Raw genomic sequence first — 6,000 nt, forward strand, 5'->3', positions numbered from 1 at the left:
AGTTGATGTTAATAGATATATACTTGCCTTTATGGGCCTCTGTCGGCTTGGTGGCAGTCGTCCATCTTCCCTCCGTCGCTGGTCCACTTGTGTCCATGCAGTGTGTTCGTGGCAGTCGTCACTGCCTCTGGGGGACTTCACGGTCCATTTCTGGCTCCAGGATGATGATGTCCACAGTCCTGAGAGTAAAGATAATGAAGAGTTTAGTGTTTGAAACAGTTGATGTTAATAGATATATACTTGCCTTTATGTTTCTCTGTCGGCTTGGTATCAGTCGCCCATCGTCCCTCCGTCGCTGGTCCACTTGTGTCCATGCAGTGTCCATGCAGTGTCTTCTTCACTGCCTCTGGGGGACTTCACGGTCCATTTCTGCCCCCAGGATGATGATGTCCACAGTCCTGAGAGTAAAGATAATGAAGAGTTTAGTGTTTGAAATAGTTGATGTTAATAGATATATACTTGCCTTTATGGGCCTCTGTCGGCTTGGTGGCAGTCGTCCATCGTCCCTCCGTCGCTGGTCCACTTGTGTCCATGCAGTGTCTTCGTGGCAGTCGTCACTGCCTCTGGGGAACTTCACGGTCCATTTCTGGCCCCAGGATGATGATGTCCACAGTCCTGAGAGTAAAGATAATGAAGAGTTTAGTGTTTGAAACAGTTGATGTTAATAGATATATACTTGCCTTTATGTTTCTCTGTTGGCTTGGTGGCAGTCGCCCATCGTCCCTCCGTCGCTGGTCCACTTGTGTCCATGCAGTCTCTTCGTAACAGTCGTCAATGCCTCTGGGGGACTTCACGGTCCATTTCTGCCCCCAGGATGATGATGTCCACAGTCCTGAGAGTAAAGATAATGAAGAGTTTAGTGTTTGAAATAGTTGATGTTAATAGATATATACTTGCCTTTATGGGCGTCTGTCGGCTTGGTGGCAGTCGTCCATCTTCCCTCCGTCGCTGGTCCACTTGTGTCCATGCAGTGTGTTCGTGGCAGTCGTCACTGCCTCTGGGGGACTTCACGGTCCATTTCTGGCCCCAGGATGATGATGTCCACAGTCCTGAGAGTAAAGATAATGAAGAGTTTAGTGTTTGAAACAGTTGATGTTAATAGATATATACTTGCCTTTATGTTTCTCTGTCGGCTTGGTATCAGTCGCCCATCGTCCCTCCGTCGCTGGTCCACTTGTGTCCATGCAGTGTCCATGCAGTGTCTTCTTCACTGCCTCTGGGGGACTTCACGGTCCATATCTGCCCCCAGGATGATGATGTCCACAGTCCTGAGAGTAAAGATAATGAAGAGTTTAGTGTTTGAAATAGTTGATGTTAATAGATATATACTTGCCTTTATGGGCCTCTGTCGGCTTGGTGGCAGTCGTCCATCGTCCCTCCGTCGCTGGTCCACTTGTGTCCATGCAGTGTCTTCGTGGCAGTCGTCACTGCCTCTGGGGGACTTCACGGTCCATTTCTGGCCCCAGGATGATGATGTCCACAGTCCTGAGAGTAAAGATAATGAAGAGTTTAGTGTTTGAAACAGTTGATGTTAATAGATGTATACTTGCCTTTATGTTTCTCTGTTGGCTTGGTGGCAGTCGTCCATCGTCCCTCCGTCGCTGGTCCACTTGTGTCCATGCAGTGTCTTCGTGGCAGTCGTCACTGCCTCTGGGGGACTTCACGGTCCATTTCTGCCCCCAGGATGATGATGTCCACAGTCCTGAGAGTAAAGATAATGAAGAGTTTAGTGTTTGAAATAGTTGATGTTAATAGATATATACTTGCCTTTATGGGCCTCTGTCGGCTTGGTGGCAGTCGTCCATCTTCCCTCCGTCGCTGGTCCACTTGTGTCCATGCAGTGTCTTCGTGGCAGTCGTCACTGCCTCTGGGGGACTTCACGGTCCATTTCTGCCCCCAGGATGATGATGTCCACAGTCCTGAGAGTAAAGATAATGAAGAGTTTAGTGTTTGAAACAGTTGATGTTAATAGATATATACTTCCCTTTATGTTTCTCTGTTGGCTTGGTGGCAGTCGTCCATCGTCCCTCCGTCGCTGGTCCACCTGTGTCCATGCAGTGTCTTCGTGGCAGTCATCACTGCCCCTGGGGGACTTCACGGTCCATTTCTGCCCCCAGGATGATGATGTCCACAGTCCTGAGAGTAAAGATAATGAAGAGTTTAGTGTTTGAAACAGTTGATGTTAATAGATATATACTTGCCTTTATGTTTCTCTATCGGCTTGGTGGCAGTCGCCCATCGTCCCTCCGTCGCTGGTCCACTTGTGTCCATGCAGTGTCTTCGTAACAGTCATCAATGCCTCTGGGGGACTTCACGGTCCATTTCTGCCCCCAGGATGATGATGTCCACAGTCCTGAGAGTAAAGATAATGAAGAGTTTAGTGTTTGAAATAGTTGATGTTAATAGATATATACTTGCCTTTATGGGCCTCTGTCGGCTTGGTGGCAGTCGCCCATCTTCCCTCCGTCGCTGGTCCACTTGTGTCCATGCAGTGTCTTCGTGGCAGTCGTCACTGCCTCTGGGGGACTTCACGGTCCATTTCTGCCCCCAGGATGATGATGTCCACAGTCCTGAGAGTAAAGATAATGAAGAGTTTAGTGTTTGAAACAGTTGATGTTAATAGATATATACTTGCCTTTATGTTTCTCTATCGGCTTGGTGGCAGTCGTCCATCGTCCCTCCGTCGCTGGTCCACTTGTGTCCATGCAGTGTCTTCGTGGCAGTCATCACTGCCGCTGGGGGACTTCACGGTCCATTTCTGCCCCCAGGATGATGATGTCCACAGTCCTGAGAGTAAAGATAATGAAGAGTTTAGTGTTTGAAACAGTTGATGTTAATAGATATATACTTGCCTTTATGTTTCTCTGTTGGCTTGGTATCAGTCGCCCATCGTCCCTCCGTCGCTGGTCCACTTGTGTCCATGCAGTGTGTTCGTGGCAGTCGTCACTGCCTCTGGGGGACTTCACGGTCCATTTCTGCCCCCAGGATGATGATGTCCACAGTCCTGAGAGTAAAGATAATGAAGAGTTTAGTGTTTGAAACAGTTGATGTTAATAGATATATACTTGCCTTTATGTTTCTCTGTTGGCTTGGTGGCAGTCGTCCATCGTCCCTCCGTCGCTGGTCCACTTGTGTCCATGCAGTGTCTTCGTGGCAGTCATCACTGCCCCTGGGGGACTTCACGGTCCATTTCTGCCCCCAGGATGATGATGTCCACAGTCCTGAGAGTAAAGATAATGAAGAGTTTAGTGTTTGAAACAGTTGATGTTAATAGATATATACTTGCCTTTATGTTTCTCTATCGGCTTGGTGGCAGTCGCCCATCGTCCCTCCGTCGCTGGTCCACTTGTGTCCATGCAGTGTCTTCGTAACAGTCATCACTGCCTCTGGGGGACTTCACGGTCCATTTCTGCCCCCAGGATGATGATGTCCACAGTCCTGAGAGTAAAGATAATGAAGAGTTTAGTGTTTCAAATAGTTGATGTTAATAGATATATACTTGCCTTTATGGGCCTCTGTCGGCTTGGTGGCAGTCGCCCATCTTCCCTCCGTCGCTGGTCCACTTGTGTCCATGCAGTGTCTTCGTGGCAGTCGTCACTGCCTCTGGGGGACTTCACGGTCCATTTCTGCCCCCAGGATGATGATGTCCACAGTCCTGAGAGTAAAGATAATGAAGAGTTTAGTGTTTGAAACAGTTGATGTTAATAGATATATACTTGCCTTTATGTTTCTCTGTTGGCTTGGTGGCAGTCGTCCATCGTCCCTCCGTCGCTGGTCCACTTGTGTCCATGCAGTGTCTTCGTGGCAGTCATCACTGCCCCTGGGGGACTTCACGGTCCATTTCTGCCCCCAGGATGATGATGTCCACAGTCCTGAGAGTAAAGATAATGAAGAGTTTAGTGTTTGAAACAGTTGATGTTAATAGATATATACTTGCCTTTATGTTTCTCTATCGGCTTGGTGGCAGTCGCCCATCGTCCCTCCGTCGCTGGTCCACTTGTGTCCATGCAGTGTCTTCGTAACAGTCATCAATGCCTCTGGGGGACTTCACGGTCCATTTCTGCCCCCAGGATGATGATGTCCACAGTCCTGAGAGTAAAGATAATGAAGAGTTTAGTGTTTGAAATAGTTGATGTTAATAGATATATACTTGCCTTTATGGGCCTCTGTCGGCTTGGTGGCAGTCGCCCATCTTCCCTCCGTCGCTGGTCCACTTGTGTCCATGCAGTGTCTTCGTGGCAGTCGTCACTGCCTCTGGGGGACTTCACGGTCCATTTCTGCCCCCAGGATGATGATGTCCACAGTCCTGAGAGTAAAGATAATGAAGAGTTTAGTGTTTGAAACAGTTGATGTTAATAGATATATACTTGCCTTTATGTTTCTCTATCGGCTTGGTGGCAGTCGTCCATCGTCCCTCCGTCGCTGGTCCACTTGTGTCCATGCAGTGTCTTCGTGGCAGTCATCACTGCCGCTGGGGGACTTCACGGTCCATTTCTGCCCCCAGGATGATGATGTCCACAGTCCTGAGAGTAAAGATAATGAAGAGTTTAGTGTTTGAAACAGTTGATGTTAATAGATATATACTTGCCTTTATGTTTCTCTGTTGGCTTGGTATCAGTCGCCCATCGTCCCTCCGTCGCTGGTCCACTTGTGTTCATGCAGTGTGTTCGTGGCAGTCGTCACTGCCTCTGGGGGACTTCACGGTCCATTTCTGCCCCCAGGATGATGATGTCCACAGTCCTGAGAGTAAAGATAATGAAGAGTTTAGTGTTTGAAACAGTTGATGTTAATAGATATATACTTGCCTTTATGGGTCTCTGTTGGGTTGGTGGCAGTCGCCCATCGTCCCTCCGTCGCTGGTCCACTTGTGTCCATGCAGTGTATTCGTGGCAGTCATCACTGCCTCTGGGGGACTTCACGGTCCATTTCTGCCCCCAGGATGATGATGTCCACAGTCCTGAGAGTAAAGATAATGAAGAGTTTAGTGTTTGAAACAGTTGATGTTAATAGATATATAATTGCCTTTATGGGCCTCTGTCGGCTTGGTGGCAGTTGCCCATAGTCCCTCCCTCCTTGGTCCACCTGTGTCCATGCAGTGTCTTTATGGCAGTCGTCACTGCCTCTGGGGGACTTCACGGTCCATTTCTGCCCCCAGGATGATGATGTCCACAGTCCTGAGAGTAAAGATAATGAAGAGTTTAGTGTTTGAAACAGTTGATGTTAATAGATATATACTTGCCTTTATGGGCCTCTGTCGGCTTGGTGGCAGTCGCCCATCGTCCCTCCGTCGCTGGTCCACTTGTGTCCATGCAGTGTCTTTGTGTCAGTCGTCACTGCCTCTGGGGGACTTCACGGTCCATTTCTGCCCCCAGGATGATGATGTCCACAGTCCTGAGAGTAAAGATAATGAAGAGTTTAGTGTTTGAAACAGTTGATGTTAATAGATATATACTTGCCTTTATGTTTCTCTGTTGGCTTGGTGGCAGTCGCCCATCTTCCCTCCGTCGCTGGTCCACATGTTTCCATGCAGTGTGTTCGTGGCAGTCGTCACTGCCTCTGGGGGACTTCACGGTCCATTTCTGCCCCCAGGATGATGATGTCCACAGTCCTGAGAGTAAAGATAATGAAGAGTTTAGTGTTTGAAATAGTTGATGTTAATAGATATATACTTGCCTTTATGGGCCTCTGTCGGCTTGGTGGCAGTCGTCCATCTTCCCTCCGTCGCTGGTCCACTTGTGTCCATGCAGTGTCTTCGTGGCAGTCGTCACTGCCTCTGGGGGACTTCACGGTCCATTTCTGCCCCCAGGATGATGATGTCCACAGTCCTGAGAGTAAAGATAATGAAGAGTTTAGTGTTTGAAACAGTTGATGTTAATAGATATATACTTGCCTTTATGTTTCTCTGTTGGCTTGGTGGCAGTCGTCCATCGTCCCTCCGTCGCTGGTCCACTTGTGTCCATGCAGTGTCTTCGTGGCAGTCATCACTGCCCCTGGGGGACT

The sequence above is a fragment of the Haliotis asinina genome, chromosome 6 (assembly GCF_037392515.1).
Source record: "Haliotis asinina isolate JCU_RB_2024 chromosome 6, JCU_Hal_asi_v2, whole genome shotgun sequence".
Taxonomy (NCBI): domain Eukaryota; kingdom Metazoa; phylum Mollusca; class Gastropoda; order Lepetellida; family Haliotidae; genus Haliotis; species Haliotis asinina.